Source organism: Podarcis gaigeae (assembly GCF_964106915.1).
Source record: "Podarcis gaigeae genome assembly, chromosome: 1".
Taxonomy (NCBI): Eukaryota; Metazoa; Chordata; class Lepidosauria; order Squamata; family Lacertidae; genus Podarcis; species Podarcis gaigeae.
The window spans coordinates 107,921,638-107,941,388 of record NC_139678.1 but is presented as its reverse complement, the minus strand read 5'-3'; the positions used below and the strand labels follow the sequence as shown (position 1 = coordinate 107,941,388).

Here is a 19,751-nt window from a genome sequence, read left to right as displayed (position 1 = left end):
CACAGCCGATTGTGTCCCACTTTCCACGGCGTGAGTTTGTTTTTAAACTATGCCGAAATGGAAAGTAAATCATGAAATGCCTCATTAAAGTAACATTATCTTGCCACAATAAATCCAGCAAAGCACAGGATTTAAAGAGTTTTGGCATGCTGTTGTGGCAGCGTGTGCTAAGGCTAAGTCAAGTTAGCAGTAGATTAGAAGGGGCTTTTCATATGAAAATGTTTGAAATGGATGTGTAATGTGTTTTAAGGCCTACCTTGCTTTGAAGGAGTAGGGTTCTGCAGTTGGAAGGAATGAGCCAGATTGTTTCCTCGTCTCCAGCTGGAGCCAAAGTCCTATAGGGACGTTTTGTTTTGTTTTGCATTTTCCACCTATTTATTATACGCAAGATGCAACCAAACAGCAACAGATTTCTCCTGAGGTGGTTGACCACGTCCACGCCCAAATCCACCTCTAAACTGAAATTCAGTAGCTGACCCAGCTCCAGCCTCTGTCTTCTTGTCAGCACTGCATCTGTAGGTGTCCCTGTCAGCCTCTCCCCATGTAAGGGGAGCAGGATGCTCACCCTCCGAACCTTTTGGCCGGGGCCGTCCAGTTTCAGGACGACTGCGACGCGAGGTGGCAGGCACAATTTCAGGCGGCAGGTGGAGATAGTCCCTCAACTACTGGATGCCCTCATTGGTCAAATACCAATAGAAATGCCTCCACGCAAAAACTGCTCCTTCACGTAACCACAAGATTTCAGCGACTACATTGCTTTCATGACTTGGAGGTTGGGGACATTTTTGTCTGCCAGTTCTGGGTGTTTAGGCATATGAACATCTTTCTTAGCTACCATCACTCCCTCCTTAAAAAGGAGTTGGTAGATGGCAATGCGGGGGATTTTAGGCATCAACATTGTGGCAGCGGCAAGAGGCTTGAATGCTGGAAAGAATAGGGATGTTCTGTTGAATCCTTGCTTGTGAGTTCCAGAACCGTAATCACCAGGTCCATTTTCACAAAGCCATGTCACAGGAAAGCAGGCACCTGAGATGTGCTCCTAAGAAACGTCCTTATACCAACACAAACATTTGGTCCATGTTGAGCAAAAGGGGAAAGTATCTGCTAACTATAACCACAAAATGCATCTTCCACTCCAGTGGCACTTCTAAACTAGTCAATGTCACTTACTCTGCCTGAACCCTTAACTTACTGACATCCTGGTAATTGTGGGGTGAAAGTGTGGCACAGAGCTCATCAAGGGCACCTGTGATTATTTATTACAAGATTATTTATTACAATATTACATGATTATTAAGTGCACAAGCTTGGCTGGCTACTTTAAAGCAGGCATAGGCAAACTCGGCCCTCCAGATGTTTTGGGACTACAACTCCCATCATCCCTGACCACTGGTTCTGTTAGCTAGGGATCATAGGAGTTGTAGTCCCAAAACATCTAGAGGGCCGAGTTTGCCTATGCCTGCTTTAAAGCCTTACCGTGTTTTAAATGAGCATGCGTTTTGTTAAACTGTTGCATCACTTTAAATACCAACAGCTTTTATTTAACTATTAATGTTCTACCAAGGTAGTTTTGAGGAAAGAGTTAAATACCCATTTAAAACCACTTAGCCAAATCACCCTTGTATTCTCTCCACCCTAACTAAGCCCCAACAACTGAGGACTCTGTGGAAGTCTCTATACCTTCTCTTGTATAGAATTCTGACTCACAGCGAAGGTCCCACATGACAGTTAAGCTAACTTTCACCTGACCAGAGAGAAACCTTCCCACATCAATTGCATTCTAATGTACATCACACAATAAAAATGTCGTAACGCATTACACAATACCCATCAAAACTTAACCCAAATAAACAAGACTTATACATGGTCCATCTAGGTTGATATTGTCTATGCAGGGGTGGCCCAATCATGAGGCAAGGTGAGGCAACTGTTTCAGGTGGCACATCCACAGAGGCAGCAGATCCTGATGTAGATCTTCATTCCCCCCTTGGTCCTGTTGTAGATCTTCACTCACCCCTTCTTCCCTGGTGCCATTTTGTGGTTCACATCAGGTGCCAAAATGTCTTGGGCCAGCCTTGCCTCTACCACTAGGGTAGATGTCCCCAACAAGGTTCCAACATAGGAACCACAATGACTTGGACACCCCACTCGGCACCCACCTGTAACTGATGGTTTTGGTTATTTGCGGTACTGTCTGATGGGGAGATTGCCTAGCTTGGTGAGGAATGGCATGCTTTGTTTTGTCTGTCATGTGCAGAGGTGTTTTGCCTATTGTTTGGTAGAGGGAGGTCTGAGCATTGCATGCTTCTTCTATGAAATGGGTGTTTTGTGATGTCTGTGACAGGTTTCCTTTCGATTTCTAAAGGGCCCTCTGAGCCCCAAACGGTTGGTGGTCCCTAGTCTGCATTGACTGGCAGCCCCTCCTGATGGTTCCCACACAGGATTCTTGCCCAGCCCTCCCTGGGGATTGCTGGGGTCCTTGTGCATGCAGAGCATGTTCTCGACTGCTAATCTCTGGCTCCTTTTTCACTTGCAAGTGGCTGGCAGTGAACAAGGATAGGAGGAGGGCAGAAAGCCAGACTGACAGATGGCTTTGCATGGGGAAGCCAGGATATCATCTTTGGCAAGGATTCCACCTTCAGGAATTCTTTCTGTGAAGGTTAGCCGTAATCCCTCTGAGAAACAGACTTTCAAAAACTTTCAAAAATAACAAAATAGATTCCAATACAATGCATCTCGCCTATGTCATTCCGCCAATGTCCTTACAGGGGATGGAAGGGCAGTGTTGGCGCGGGGGGGGGGGGGGGGCGTGTTGTGATGACTAGAAAGATAAGAGACTTGAATTAAAGCAAGAGAGGAACAGAAAAAAAATATTCCGGTGCTTAAATAATGGTAAAACTAATGAAATCAATTCATCATTGCAAACGTTCAAGCAAGTTTTCCAAAATTTTACTAGCTGATCAGATGCACTGATCCAGTTAGAATCACAGTCTTAAATGGAAAGGCATGCAGGCTGTTTCAAGAAAGAAACATTTATATGTTTTGACTAGGAACCATGAAGCAGAGTAACTTAGTTTTCCAGGCAAGTAAATAGCGGGAGATGTTTTGCTCTTTTGCAAGTTGGCATCCCTGAGCAACTAACTGCCAATGGCTGGGCAGGGCCAAACGTTGATGCCTTCCCAGAGGAATCACACAAAACTCTGTCAGGGGGCGGGGGGGTGTCTCCTACAAACTCTTAGCTCCTTTAACAAACTACGGCTCCCAGAATTCTTTGGGCGAAGCCATGACCTTCAAAGTGGTATAACAGCGCTTCTAAATGTGTAGTGTGGATGTGGTTCTGAACACTGACGGGGGAGGTTGGCAAAGATGAGTGAGGGGCCTGGAAGGGTTGGAAGACTTGGGTATGTTTAGCCTGGGTAAGAGCTGCAGGCCAGAAAAGGCAGCTATATAAAGATGTATTGTTAAACTGTCTTGCATTCCCTCTACTTCCAGTTGCCTGCCTGGAATTGTCTGGCTCCTAATAAGGGCAGTAGCGATTGTGGAATAAGAAGATGAGCACCCTTTATATTTCCAGCAGATCACTACCCAGAGGAAGCAAATGTAACTTTAAATCCTCCAGGGCAGTGGGAGATAAGACATCACCATCTTCTCTTCCAGTATGTGAGAGTGTAGGCTGTGTGGCCACATGTGAACTATTCATTTAAAGCTCATCGTTTTCCCTGGATAAACCTGGGACCTGTAGTTTGTTAAGGGTGGTGGGTAATATAGATCAGTGCTGTGTAAACTGCAGTCCCCATGGTTCTTTGGGGGGAGCCGTATGTCTTAAATGTATGGTGAAGGTATGACAGGATGCTCAAGCCTCAGTCTCCTCTCACCATGGTTGGAGAATTGCACTGAGACATTTGGAGAAGTGCAGATTTCAAAAGAAGACTCTGTTTTTGTTCATGTGTTGTGTCCAGAAGGGAGGATTAAGTCAATTTGCCCTGAAATGTGAATGGAACCATACTGCTCTCCCAACCCTAATCGCCAGCTTTCTCATAATGATGCAGGTGGGGTGGTTCTCAATCTACAGGAAGCTATTGCACATATATATATATATATATATATATATATATATATATATATATATGCTTTCGTAGATTTTCACGGGTACAGGAATGCAGGTTTTGGTGTCCTCGGGTGTCTTCCCGTGTAAAAGTTGGGGTGTCTAGGCGACGTTTCGACAAGGTCTCACTCGTCATCTTCAGGCTGGTGCTTTCGGCTTCTTGTTACTGGAACAAAGCGGGATCTCAATGTTTGAGTTCCTATAAATACTGTAGAGGGGGTGTGGTGTCTAGCCTCCAATGTTCTGGGCAGAGAGGAAGTTCCCAGGCTAGTGTGCCTTTTCTTCTTTTGTTCCTTAATTACTTGAGAGATACCTTGAGTGATTTCTTGAGTGATATCCTGAGTACCACTTAGGTGGGTCATTAGGTGTGGATTAGTTGCTAAAGTCTTTGTGTCTTGACCTCTTGAACTTTGTGAAGAGTTTTCCTGAGAAGATGGCTGTATTGCACTTAGTTGTGCTTTGGCTTGGCTTCGTGTATAGGGGCGAGCTGTGGTTTTGTGGCTTGTGTCAGCCAGATCTGTGTAGGGATTGCAGGGGGGTGCAGCATCCGGAGGTGCCACCATGGATTGGCTACTGGATGGTGTCAGTAATTCATCTGTGGAGAGGGTCTGGGTTTGGGTCTGGTGTGGTTGATTGGTGTTGGCGTTCTGTGTGCCTCTGGATCTGGTGTCAGTTTTTGTGGGGAGGGCTAATTTCCAGATGTCTGGCAAGCGGGATGTGTCGTCACGCTTGTTCATGTTGTGAGGGTGTTTCTCTATCTCGATGGCTTCCATGATTATTCTCTTGTGGTGATGTTCCGTGTTAAAGAGCAATTTGGAACACAGATGAATTACTGACACCATCCAGTAGCCAATCCATGGTGGCACCTCCGGATGCTGCACCCCCCTGCAATCCCTACACAGATCTGGCTGACACAAGCCACAAAACCACAGCTCGCCCCTATACACGAAGCCAAGCCAAAGCACAACTAAGTGCAATACAGCCATCTTCTCAGGAAAACTCTTCACAAAGTTCAAGAGGTCAAGACACAAAGACTTTAGCAACTAATCCACACCTAATGACCCACCTAAGTGGTACTCAGGATATCACTCAAGAAATCACTCAAGGTATCTCTCAAGTAATTAAGGAACAAAAGAAGAAAAGGCACACTAGCCTGGGAACTTCCTCTCTGCCCAGAACATTGGAGGCTAGACACCACACCCCCTCTACAGTATTTATAGGAACTCAAACATTGAGATCCCGCTTTGTTCCAGTAACAAGAAGCCGAAAGCACCAGCCTGAAGATGACGAGTGAGACCTCGTCGAAACGTCGCCTAGACACCCCAACTTTTACACGGGAAGACACCCGAGGACACCAAAACCTGCATATATATATATATATATATATATATATATATATATATAAAATCTCCCCTTTGACCAAACTGCGGGAGGCAGTGGAGGACAGAGGTGCCTGGCGTTCTCTGGTCCATGGGGTCACGAAGAGTCGGACACGACTAAACGACTAAATAACAACAACAACATAATCTCCCCATTGAATTTCGTAGAAGGGAGATTATCTGCTCCAGGCCCAGGGCTGATGTAAAGCTGCATTGTCAACAGAGGTGTGGTTGTGTAGCGCAGGTGTGCTCCTCCCCTCTGCCACACCTTTCCAGACTCACCTTTTTAGACATTCCACTGGTGTATCTTCACCAGCGGAACTGATGTTTTCTTAGTGTTCCCTGGACATTTCCACCAGCAGATCTGTCACGCCAGTGGCATATTGATCATACCTCCAGTGTTGCAGAGCTTCCCCAAAGAGGAAGGGCCATAAGCTCAGTGGCAGAACATAGAATTGTGGAGTTGGAAGGGACCTTTGGGGGCATCTAGTCCAACCCCTTGCAATGCTGGAATCTCAGCTAATGCATCCTTGATAGATGGCCATCTTCTTTGCATGCTGAAGACCCCACATTCAATCCCCATCAGAGGCTTGGGGTGAAATTTGTCTGAAACAGTCTGTGGAGACAAATCCTGTGCTGGATGGACCCAGGTTCGGATTCAGTATAAAGCAGGCTTCCTATGTTCCTATATATAGGCTTCCATCCAATATGAGATTGCACCCTCAATTAGCCTGATTATTTTCGCTATTTTTGAAAAGAGAGCCAGATATAATCTCAAGGAAATGATTCAATTTTTGAAAACCATTTTTAATTCTATGTAATTATAAAGAGATTAATTGCAACCGCCGAGACCTTTCCTAATTAGCAAGTCTCCCTCTTTCTTCCTCTTTCCCTCCCAAAGTCATTGTTGAACAATGAATGGGAGGGAAAGCTATGATGGGTGGGGGGGAGAAAGCCATGATCAGCTGCTTACAGAGATCCAAACACATTTGCAAACAACTTCTGTACATCCACATTATGTGAGACTTCAACCCTTCATTTGTCTGTTATATTTTCCACTGGCTTCAGCGGCTCTTAACGGTTGATTCAGCAAGACTGGGACAAACTCAAACTGCTTCCAACACCATCATCAAAAAGATGACCAGTAGTTCCCCTAGCAAACCTCTGGCTGCTGCTTTGGGACAATCAAGAAGGAAAGACTTCCTTACTGTAGAGATGGGGAACCTGTGACTCTCCAAATACTGCTGAACTCCAACTCCCATCAGCCCCAGCCAGCATGGACTGTGGTCACAGGTGGTCGGAGTAGTCGTCCAATAACACAGAGGGCCACAGGTTCCCCATCTCTGGTGTGCTATTGGGAGGTACGAATGGAGTCAAGAAAGTACCTTGATTAGCACTGGCAAAGCAGGACCTGTCATCCACAGTGCTGACTGAGTATCCTGAACTCCACTGCCACCTACTGGTTAGATCGGAAATTCCTCTCTTCCATCAATTGCTGTGCAGCCACATCCATTTAATTGCCCACCAATGCAAGCAAGTTTGGCCCCTACTGCAACATTGCCTTCAGCTTTAACACTTTGCTTTCTCCTCCAGGAATGAATGGCGGCTTATTTATTTATTTAGTGAGAAATTAATACGCCACTCTTTGTCAATAGGCCACAGGACGGTTTACATAATAAACAACTAAAGTACACACATAATGTAATTACAATACAATACAATACAATACAATACAATACAATACAATACAATACAATACAATACAATGGTCATATAAATACAATTCATATTTAGTGGTGTCACAAAAATGAGCCAGCAACAATATTCATGACTCATCCCTTGCAGAATACAAGGGGATAATAATATATTATTGTCAGGGGCTCAGGAGCAGAGGCACAGGGGAGAGAGGAAATGGAGAGCGAAGGGGAAGAATCGGAGGGCAGCGTAGGGGAGTATGAAAGTGGCCCGAGAGATTCCATGAGCTTCTCCAGCGAATCAGAAGATTCCCAGAGGGGGGCGCCGATGGCCAGGGCAAGGGGGGTCCCAGGGGGGACACACCAGAAGCAAGGGGCCAGCGGGGACTCCCAAAGCAGCAGCGGGAGATCAGGACCAGCTCCTCCACCAGAGCGTAGTGGGGGGGAAGAGTCCCATGTATCAGGGCCAGCTTCTCCTCCAGCAGGGAGAGAAGATGAATCAGGGCTGGCCACGCCTCTATCACAGAGTGAGGGAACGGAGGGGAAGTCAGGTCCAGCTAGCCTCTCCGAAGGGGGAAGCAGTGACAGGAGCAGTGTAACGGTCAGGAGGAAGGTTGCCGGCTGGGCGGGCGCGCCAAGTTCGAATGTACAGGCGCGCGGCACAGCAGGAAACCCGGATTGGGAACCAGGTCCTAAAGCCCGCCAGAGGGAGGGGGAAGACTCAGGGGACTCAGCGTCAGAAGAGTCTAGAAAGGGCGAGACCCCAGCAGACAGGCGGGCCCAGAGGAGAAAAGAGCAAAGGAAGAGGTGGAGCAAGGCTAGTGTCTTAAACTGGTGTCTGGGGGGAGGAGATTCAGATGGAGCTTCAGCGGTCTAGAGTTGGAGACGTAGAGCTGCGCGCCGCGGCTTTGAAATCGAAACTGAACTTCAATAAAGACGTTTGTATATAACAACGAACTGGCGTTGGTCCTTTGTGAGCTGGGACCTTGGGCAGCTCTGACAATTATCTACCCAGCTTAGCTGCAACAATAAAACACAATGCATATTTAACATGAGCAGCAGTAAAAAATAATAAGATCAAAATCACTGGTGGTAAAGGAATGCCATGAGGTGATGGGGGCTAAGTCTAATTTTCTGCTTCTGGTAGCTTGCCGCAGCCACTAAGAACCGAGACTGTTCTTAGCCATACAGTCCCATCCTTGGTTCTGTTTCATGGTCATGCTGTGGTCCTCCCTATGTTGCAGGGCTCCAACTCCCATAATCTATACCCTTTTAAAATGTGGCTCTTTTCTGCTGGGGGTGTGTGTATAGGGTGGTTGTTTTTATTCTAATTTTATATGTTGTGATCTTTTCTGTGAACCGCCATGAGGCCTCTGCGTATAGGGCAGTATAAAGGTAAAGGTAAAGGGACCCCTGACCATTAGGTCCAGTCGTGGCCGACTCTGGGGTTGCGGCGCTCATCTCGCTTTATTGGCCAAGGAAGCCGGCGTACAGCTTCCAGGTCATGTGGCCAGCATGACTAAGCCGCTTCTGGCAAACCAGAGCAGCACACAGAAATGCCATTTACCTTCCTGCTGGAGTGGTACCTATTCATCTACTTGCACTTTGACGTGCTTTCGAACTGCTAGGTTGGCAGGAGCAGGGACTGAGCAACGGGAGCTCACCCCATCATGGGGATTCAAGCCCAAGAAGCTCAGTGGTTTAACCCACAGCACCACCCGTGTCCCATAGGGCAGTATATAAACTCAATAAATCACCATCATCTCTGACCACTGAGCATGCTAGCTTGGGCTGACAGGAATTTGAGTCCAACAACATCTGGAATGTGACAAGTTTAACATTCCTGGAGCAGAGCATGAGTGTTGGGAACATGCTCTGGTGCTGGGGTAGCAAACCTGTGGCGCTCCAGATATTGGTGGACTCATGCTCCCATCAGCCAGCATGGCCAAAAGTCAGGGTTGATGGAAGTTGGAGTGCAACAACACCTGGGAGACCTCTCTGGTTCTCCATCCTCACTGCAATTATAGTAAGGCAGACTTTCCTGGGAATAAGCCCCATTGAACTCAATAGCCAACTTACCATCATCACTGCTATTCTAGGACACACCTGTTCGGTTTCTGCCTGGTGTGCAATTGCTAGAGGCACTGATCTACTGCCAGAAAGAAAGGGTCAATGTAATTGAGACTGAAAAAGAACTCGTTTGTTCCCCTTTCTTATATCAAAGCTTGAAGAGATCTTTCGAGTCAAAATAGATTTAGCCTTTTGTTCAATTAGCTGGAGCTCTCCTTGGCTGCTTCACATCTAGCAGAACGGTGTATAGTGCATTCTTACAGACCTCCAAGCAATCAAGTGGAATAATTTTAAATTTTAATTTTTTTTGCACACTTCATATGCAAGAAAGCAGAATGTGCACATTTAGGAACCAGGAAGGTTTGCTAATGAGAAACATGCTGCTTCTTCTTCTTCTTCTTCTTCTTCTTCTTCTTCTTCTTCTTCTTCTTCTTCTTCTTCTTCTTCTTCTTCCTTCAAAAAAAGAGATTTTTTTCAAGAAATATTTCTCTGAACTGTGGCCGGGCTTTTACTAGGTGAACATTTTACCCATCTTCTGCCTCCCCACCCCCAAACAAAACCCCACTTTAGTTTAGAGCAGCTGCAATCGTGCATTTGCCTCCAGCCCATAATCCTGACAGCATCTGACATAATCTGTATGAATGGGCAGATCAGAAGCCACCTATGTTTAACTGAACTCTCTGACTTACATTCTCTTCCCCACAACAAGCCATCTCTGGTTCTGACAAAAGTTGACAGTTTAGAAGTAACTCTCTTGTGCCATTCCTTGGACTCTTGACCCAAAACTGGGATTGAGTATAATGTTATTGATTGATTGATTTAGAAAGTTATAGAGTGACAGAGCACATCTTTTGCATGCAAAAGGTCCCAGATGGCCTGATTCTGTATCAGATAGCTTAATAATAATAATAATAATAATAATAATAATAATAATAATGTTTATTTGTATGTTTTTATGTTTCCCTCCTCCAGAACGGAGGTGCCCCAAGTAGCTTACATAATGGCCATAAAACAACCACCATGTCAGTCACTTTATATAGGTAAAAGGTAAAGGACCCCTGGACGGTTAAGTCCAGTCAAAGGTGACTCTGGGGTTGCATGCTCATCTCGCTCTATAGGCCTAGGGAGCCGGCATTTGTCCACAGACGGGTCTTGTGGCCAGCATGACTAAACCACTTCCATCACAGGATGCTGTGATGGAAACCAAAGTGCACAAAAACGCCATTTACCTTCCCACTGCAGTGGTACCTATATATCTACTTGCACTGGTGTGTTTTCAAACTGCTAGGTTGGCAGGAGCTGGGACAGAGCAATGGGAGCTCACCCCGCCGTGGGGATTTGAACTGCAGACCTTCTGATCAGCAAGCCCAAGAGGCTCAGTTGTTTGCGTGTCAATACCCCTCCCCCCCAGAAATAAAGACACAGGAGACGTTGATTAAGTTAATTGGGCATGAAAAGGCCACAACTTTATTGATTAGAGAATTGAAGGTATTGGCCTTACACATTGGCACCTATCCACTACCCGGCATGGTGACCGGGATGGGTTAACACGAACCGTGGGGGGTCCTGTTGAAGTACGCCAACTAGGATCCCACGGGTGTCACCGCTCGGGGGCGTGCCGGAGGCCCTTACCTTCCCAGGTTTCGGACAAGACAACGCCCCCTGGAGTCCTTTACCGGACTACCCCTTTTCTTGGGGAAGGTGATGGCGTACCTTCCCCCCGATCCATTTGCATAACAATTGAACCCCCAGCCAATGCCTAACCGCCAATACTAAAGAAAGTTGTGACGTTTGCTACGAGGTAGGCGAAAAAACCAAAAGGCCGTAAGTTCGCCAACTTGGAAAAATTCCTACCAGGCCCCTTGCGGCGACCAACCGAAGTCCATAGCAAGGTCATATCTACCTAAGCTAACCTATACCTAAGGGTGGGTGGGACGGGAAAACCTCTCAGCTGGCCAGGAGTAAAGAGGGTGGTCCCTGGGCGTGCCTGGCCTTAAGTATGCCAAGGCCACGCCTCCCCCAGCCCGCCGATTGGCGGATGGGTGGAAGGCACGCCCAGGGATTCCCCCAACTCTCGCGGGGGCAGCAGGCCAGCCCCCGCACTTGGGGGAGGGGCAAGACCGCAACCCCCTCTCTTCCCCCATGGGGTCAGAAATGGCTTTGCGTGTCAATACCCCTCCCCCCCAGAAATAAAGACACAGGAGACGTTGATTAAGTTAATTGGGCATGAAAAGGCCACAACTTTATTGATTAGAGAATTGAAGGTATTGGCCTTAGGCATTGGCACCTATCCACTACCCGGCATGGTGACCGGGATGGGTTAACACGAACCGTGGGGGGTCCTGTTGAAGTACGCCAACTAGGATCCCACGGGTGTCACCGCTCGGGGGCGTGCCGGAGGCCCTTACCTTCCCAGGTTTCGGACAAGACAACGCCCGCCGGAGTCCTTTACCGGACTACCCCTTTTCTTGGGGAAGGTGATGGCGTACCTTCCCCCCGATCCATTTGCATAACAATTAAACCCCCAGCCAATGCCTAACCGCCACCCGAGCGGAGCTCACCGCCAATACCTTCAAACCTGTAACCAACTCCTAATCCCTGACATAATGTCATCCAGCCAAATATCACTTCCGGCATCAGAAAGATGCACACCATCCTTTCTGTAGAGGGCCTTGTTGCTGAACTGAATGCCTGGGTGCCCTATGACGCACCCGCCCAGGGCTGCCACTCTACGTCCAACTGCCCGCTCTAAAACTTTCCTAGCCTTGTTGACCCCCACTGGGCTCGCACAATCCCGCCATGTCCTCCTCTCCAGCAACGAGGACCATAAAATAGTGGTGTTTGGATATGTTGCCACCAGCTCGGACAAATCGTCGAAAATGTTCCATCTCAGATCAATGGCTTTACGGTAAGCCAGATCATTTTCACCCAACTGAATCACCAGGTCATCGGGCGGCCCATCAACCGCAGCCCTCGCCATCACCACTGAAGTATGCCAAGGCCACGCCTCCCCCAGCCCGCCGATTGGCGGATGGGTGGAAGGCACGCCCAGGGATTCCCCCAACTCTCGCGGGGGCAGCAGGCCAGCCCCCGCGCTTGGGGGAGGGGCAAGACCGCAACCCCCTCTCTTCCCCCATGGGGTCAGAAATGGCTTTAGACCACAGCGCTACCCGCATCAGTTGCCTCATATATCCATAGGTAGATATAAAACAAATAAGCAGAATAAAGAGCAAGGGAGAAACAAAACCTTTAAAATTAAACTACAGCCATGCAGGAGCCAGCACTAAATGGTAGAAAAGAAATCTACACAACAGACCCATTAAAGGCTTGGTGAGGCATCTTCAAGTGGTGATGGATTGATCTTCAAGTGAAGCAAAGAGGGAGACAACTGACCCTCCTGGAGCAAGATCATCCATCGACTGCATGCCACAGTGGAAAATATCATTTACAGCAGCCTTTCCCAGCCTTAGTGCCTCCAGATTCTTGGTCTACAAATCTCAGCATTCTTGACCATTGCCTGTGCTGGCTGGGGCTAGTGGGGGTTCCAGTCCAAAATATTTGGAGGGTGGTTGGTCGGGAAAGGCTGCTTACAGCACAATCCTATCCACCTGCCCCAGAAAAAATGTTCCATAAAGTTCAATGGGGCTTACTCCCAGGAAAGTAGGCATAGGCTTAAAGCATTTCCCCTAAGTTCACCATGCGATCAGCTAAAACCAGCTTGGGGCAAAATTTTGTTTTGGTAATTTCGCCATATAGTCCCCTCTATTAGGAGCCAAACAACTGGCATTTTAAAATGTACATTCATAGACATGCATTAATTTATTCCATTTATCTGTACCTGTTTTGTCTTCTGAGACAAGTTGCAATTCTACTTTTCTCTCTCAGCTCTCACTCTTGCTCTCTCTTCACAAATATATTGACATAATTCTGGCAGAAAATGATCACACATATGCAGACATTCCTTTCATCTCTTGATTCCTTTTCTCATTTTCTGTGTGATTCTTTGCTTCTCTTGTACCATTTCGAATATTTCCATCCAGCGTATGTTTTGCAGCTCATGAAACGGCAGAGAACTGAAAAACTGTCCAGTCTTGGCATTTTCAGCTTTGTTACACTTAGGGAGAAATCATGTACTTACTTACTTGGCGGTAGCCCTGTGAAGATTAATGGCATATGCTCCATAGCCTGTAAAGGTTTCCCATCCCTGCTCTAAAGTGTTACATATAATCCCTAGAAATTATTGCTAAATTATTATCCTGAGCTAAGCAATCGTTGTGTCTGGGTGGATTGTGGCTCCGTTTGCACAAATATGCATTTAAAGCACTATGATATCACTTTAAACAGTCATGGCTTACTCCAAAGAATCCTGGGAACTGAAGAAGAAGAAGAAGAAGAAGAAGAAGGAGGAGGAGGAGGAGGAGGAGGAGGAGGAGGAGGAGGAGGAGGAGGAGGAGGAGTAGTTTGGATTTGATATCCTGCTTTATCACTACCCATAGGAGTCTCAAAGTGGCAAACATTCTCCTTTCCCTTCCTCCCCAACAACAAACACTCTGTGAGGTGCGTGGGGCTGAGAGACTTCAAAGAAGTCACCCAGCAGCTGCATGTGGAGGAGCGGAGACGCGAACCCGGTTCACCAGATTACAAGTCTTCCGTTCTTAACCACTACACCACACTGGCTCTAGTTTGTTATGGCTGCTGAGAGACATTAGGAGACCTCTATTCAATTCACAGAGCTACAATTTATAGAGTGGTGCAATATTCAACCCCTCTTCACAGGGAACTCTGGAAATTGTAGCTCTGTAAGGGGAGTAAGGGTCTTCTAACCAGTGGCAAAGCTGCGGGGGTGTGGGGCACACATCCTGGGGCGTGGTACGCCGCCCACGAGGGCGTGGCATGCCGCCCGCAGGTGCATGGCGCATGTTCTAGGGGTGTGAAATGCCGCCTGTGGGAGCGTGGCGCCTGGCATGCGGGGGGTGCGCGGCACATGTTTCTGGGGGTGCGCTGTGATGGCACCCTACCGGAATAGTGGTGCTGGGGGCGGTCTGCTCCCTCCGCACTCCTGTTCCTCCGCCAGTGCTTCTAAGAATGGGCAGACTTGGGTCTTTCAAATTTCAGCAGCGCCCTTTGCAAAGCCACAATTTGGCGCAGCCCCAGCCCACCTCTTGTATTCCGTTCTGCTCACTTCACTATGTCATAGTTGAGATGCCCTTCAACGCCCCCTAGGCTTGGCACCCAGTACAGCAGAACCAGTTGCACTGCCCTAAACCCACCTCTATTCCTAATAACTCTAGAAACCCTTAACAAACTACAGTTCCCAGGATTCCCCGGACTATTTAAAGTGGTATGATACGGCTTTTAATGTGTAGTGCAGATGGGATCGTAGTGAGATATGGTAGGGTTGATTGAAGATGTTCAAGCAGTCTGAAACGCCATGAGAACAAATCCATGCAAAGGTCTTCAGACCATTTCCAAACTACTGATTACATAGTATGCTTCCCCCTCCCTCCACCCCACCCCCTGCAACACACACATCCTCCAGGAGAGTTAATTTTCTTTTCCCAATGGGCTCCTACCTCTGCTTTCAAATGTACCAGGGAAATACCCTGGGAGCCCTGGAGTAAATCAAATGAATATCAGCCACACCTTGGGTGATAGGCAGAATGCTCATTTGCTGCAGAGTTTGGGAGGAGAAGGGGAGAAGTCAAGGGGAAGAGGTCCTATTTAATCATTGTAAGCTAAGTTCCCTAATAAATATCCAGCCACATCAAATATACATTTGTTGCTCTTTCTTTTCTTGCCGCCCTCACCACCTTCACCTCTCCTCCCCCTTTAAGTACTGCACCACCAGGATATAAAGGCAGATATAATACATTTCAACCTGCAATCTATTTTTAGTTGCTCCCTGGCAATGAATCTTTAAAGAGATCTTGGATATCTGTCTGCAGTCAGTTTAATAGGGGAGCTTGTGACATTCCCCCTTGTCACCATGCTAGGGAAGGCATTTCAATCCCAGGAAGATGGATAAGAGCTACATCAAAAACACAAATCCTCTTGTTGGTGCATGTGGTGAATAATCAACAGAGAGAGGTCCCAAGAGCTCTGGATTGAATTAAGGCTGAATCCATTTGGGTAGTGATCGGGGTATGATGAGTACCTGTGCAAAAATCCATCCCCAGCTTCTCAGGAGTTCCACACCACCCTGCTTTCCCAATAAAAGGGGCTTCTATTTTTCTGCCTCAGTCTCGGGTCACTTGAGAGTTCCTTTCGCATTTTGGTTGGTGTGGGTTTTGAGTTTCCCTTTCCTTTCTGGTAAACATTTCTCCAGCACTCGGCAGTCTCCCTGGCTGCCCATTAGGAGGGGCAGCTAGATTGAAGATCAGGCACCTGGGAAGGCATGCAGAATGCAGAGGATTTGTATAAATGATACACAGGGCTTTTTTCCCGTGAACTCACCGGAACTCAGTTCTGGCACCTCTCAGGTGGGCACCATTGCCATTATAAGAGAACAAGGGAGGCATTCGTGGTGAGTTCCAGCACTTCTTTTTCTCGAAAAACAGCATTGATAATATCTGTGTTGATCACCTCAAAACTTAGATAAGCACATCAAAAACACTGTACCCCACCCATGAGAATTTCCCCCAACTTTTCTCTCTGCATCCTCCTCCTCTTATACAATTTATTTTCCCATTTTTCAGTACCATTATTGTTTACGGTGAAGTTCTGTGCTTTCATGAAGATATGGAACAGCTACTCTCACAAAATTTCATAAAGAGAATTACTAATTGAGTGGTGCAAACTGGTGATTTTAAGATTCTGTCACACACACTTTAGATACTAATGTCTGCCTGGGGACTCTCTTTCGTATTTCCTTGACTCTCTCTGCCTCAAGTCCTGCCCCAATGGCACCACTGCCAGTTGTGCAGTTAGGCCAGTGATTGCCAACGTTTTTAGATCCATGGACACATTTGCAAAGCAGAGAAACATTTGTAGGCAGGACAACCAAGCACATGTTGGTTTCTGCTTCCTTCACTGAGCAGCGAAGTGCTTGTCACAAGACAATGTTTACATTCAACAGTCAAGTGCTGTTGGTTTTTCTCACGGGAAAGGAGACTGGATGTGACGTACACTGGTTTCCTGTTTTTCACTGTTTTTTGCAGTTCAGTGGTGTGATTCTCTCCGTGCTTTTTAGAGGAGAGAGGATGCCTTTCTCTGCTCCGGCAGAGGGAAGATGTTTTACTGTAAATTACCAGCTTTGAAGTGTAAATAAAGTAATATAGAGCATGTTGGCACGTACTTTTCATCATTCCGCTGTGCACTGGACACTGCTTATCTCCAACATTTGGTTCCGGGCCCAGAAAAACGCAGTGTTTTGAGAATGGACTCCAGAAGTCGGGCTCCTGGCAAAGGAACAAAGGAGCAAAGAATTGGAGTGCCGGCAAAGGATCGGAATGCAGAGGGCCGGATCGGACGATATCTCTGCGCGTCAAGATGATTTGATGAGGTATGTGCTACAGCTCCGGGCAGCCTGCCAGCTTCTAATTAATGGCTTTATGGCTGGACTTTGAACTTTTATAGCCGGTTTTGCCGTGGCACAGGCAAAAGGCTAGAAGGATAAATTTTTCCTATGCTGGGGGAAATCGAAAGTAAAGCAGCTGCAGCAGTGTCGCAGCATGAATTTAAGACAGCAGAGAGAACTTTCACTTTTGAACTTGCCTTTGGAATGCGGTTTGAAGCAGCTGCAGATAAGCAAAGCAGTTAAGCAGAAAGGCACAGGTTCACTGGCAGAGGCTGGAAATCGAAAGTACTTTTGAATTTGCTTTTGGATTGAAGCAGCTGTACACAGACGCAGCTTGTATAAAGCAGCTTGATTTAAAGCAGCAGAGATGACGCAGAAGGCTAATGCCAGAGTCATGATGGCTAGCTGCAGAAGGCTGGATGAGGCAAGTGGGGAATTTGATGCCAATCAGCCAAATGCTCAACTCACAGTAGCCAGTGATACTGCCATGATTCAGAATGAAGCAGACCGCCGGGGTGCTAGCTGCATCAACAAGGGGGAGTCTTCACAGACGTCATCCCATAGTGCAGTGGAACCACCAGATGGCGCCAAAGCTTTGAAGGCAGTGAAATGCTACTCGTGTGGACGTCTAGGCCATATGAAGAGGGAATGCAGATATCCCAGGGCCAAGACAAAGCAGCGCAGCGAAAGCTCATCGCGTGGAAAAGGCCGAGGCAAAGGCAAAGGTCCGGTGTCCAGGACAACGCAGCACAAGGCAATGGTCTCACGCTTCACTCCAAAGGTTGCAGAGGTCCAGAAGACGTCTAGATCTTTCTTCGTTGTTGATTCGGCTGCAACCCACCACATGTGCAACGATAAGCGACTGTTCGTGTCTTTTACACCGCAGGAAGGTGCGATTCACCAGGCGGATGACCACACAATCCCCAGTAAAGGCTACGGAACTGTTGTTCTTCACAGTTTGGACTTATCGATACAGGATGTGCTTTATGTGCCAGATGCCAAGCATAATCTGCTCAGCGTTGGACAGCTGAATGAGCGGAAAATTGACGTTTCCTTTAAGAACAAAAGATGCATCATCACAAAGAAAAATGATTATGTATTGCATGCTGAATATGTTGATCGTTTGTATGTTTTGTATTTTGATGATGTTGTGCAGGATGACACTTGTTGCATTGCAGGTTCTAACAAAAGTTTGCATGCAGAATGTATTCATGATTTTCATCGAAAATTTGGTCATTTGCATTTTGAGGCAGTATCTAAAATGCCTGCCTTGGTTGAAGGTATGACTATTAAACCCTGCAGGTACCACATGAAGTGCAAGGCATGCGCAGCAAACAAAGTAAAAATGGCTGCGAAAGGTAAGGTGTCTAGTAGGCAAGCTACAGAACCATACCAGGTTGTTCATGCTGATTTGGTTGGACCACTAGCGCCCTCTTTGGGTGGAAACAGGTACTTCATGGTTCTCATTGATGCATTTTCCAGGTATATTTATGTGTACAATCTCAAGCAGAAATCAGAGGCTTTTCCAAGGTTCAAGGAATTCTGTGCTTGGTTGGGAAATGTGTATGGAAAGAAGGTAAAGACTCTTTTCAGTGATCGCGGGGGAGAATTCACTTCTCAGCAGTTTGAAGCTTTTCTGACTGAGAAAGGAATTCAACACGATTTGTCTAGTCCTCGCTCGCCATGGCAGAATGGACTTGCGGAACGAGCAAATCAGACATTGCTTCAAGGGTTAAAAACCTTGCTGCATGATGCCAATCTTCCAGAGAGTTATTGGGCCGAAGCTCTCTCATGTTTCACTTACAGTTATAATCGCAGGTTATCTTCAGCGATTGGTTGTACCCCCTATGAGAAGATGTTTGGCAAGAAGCCATACATCAAACACATGAAAATTTTTGGTTCTGACATGTGGGTTCACTCACCACAAAACTCCAAGTTAGACAAGCGTGGATTGCATGGTATCTTTCTAGGTTATCAGAAAGGGTCTTACAGAATAATGATGACTGACTCTAAGGCAATTAAGCTCACAAGAAGTGTTGAGTACAATGCCAAGTGGGGGGAGAATGTGGGAATTTTCCAATGTTATCCTGATGACAGTGATGAAACTGAGGATAGTCAAAAACAACCGCAACAACCCACACCCACTGATGAAGGTTCTGATTCTGAGTCTGAAACTGAATCGGGTGATTCAGAGGATTTCAAGAGTGCGAAAGCCTCTATGCGACCCTCTGAAAGCTCTGATCAAGAATTGGAGGAACCATTGTTCACAATAGGTCACTTTTCTCCTAAGAAGGAAGAGGAGAGTGTTGAAGACTTAAGACTAATTCGCAGGTCACAGAGAGCAACAAAAGGCAGACCTCCAAAGAGATTTGCTGATGAGTTTGCTAAGATAGCAGTAACAGCTGTTAGAAGCTCCAAGAAGGTGTTTGAACCTTCAAGTTTCCAAGAAATCCAGGATTTGGATTCAAAGGAAGCTGAGCCATGGTTAAATGCCATGAAGGCTGAGCTTGATTCCTTGGAAAGGAACAAAACATGGGACCTTGTTCCAGTAGTTCCAGGAATGAAACTGCTTGGAAGCAAATGGGTCTTCAAAGCGAAGACTGATCAAAATGGCAAGATAGTCAGACACAAAGCCAGATTGGTAGCCAGAGGTTTTGCACAGGTACCAGGTGAAGACTATCACGAGACCTACTCACCCACCGTGAGGTATGAGAGCATTAGGCTTATGCTCAAGCTAGCTGCAGAGGAGAATCTACACATTAGTCACCACGATGTGAATACAGCTTTTCTGTACGGATCTCTAGGTGAATCACTTTATATGCTTCCACCTGATGGCGTACAGGTAAAACAGGGATTTGTTTGTGCTCTGAAGAAGTCCCTTTATGGTCTCAAACAAAGTGCACGGTGTTGGCATACAAAACTCACTGAAGTATTGTTTTCTCTAGGTTTTAAGCAAGGGAAAGCTGATCCATGCGTATTTGTCAAAG

At 46.8% G+C, this 19,751-nt stretch overlaps 1 protein-coding gene and 1 pseudogene across 13 annotated transcripts in view; one reads left to right on the top strand and one right to left on the bottom strand.

The window, feature by feature from the left end:
• Positions 1–19,751, top strand: part of KCNH7 (potassium voltage-gated channel subfamily H member 7) — a 264,759-nt gene that overhangs the window by 133,490 nt on the left and 111,518 nt on the right. The window lies entirely within an intron of this gene.
• LOC310832990 (small ribosomal subunit protein eS10 pseudogene) lies at positions 347–926 on the bottom strand (annotated as a pseudogene). Its single transcript has one exon. The product of its transcript is annotated as a small ribosomal subunit protein eS10 pseudogene (transcript).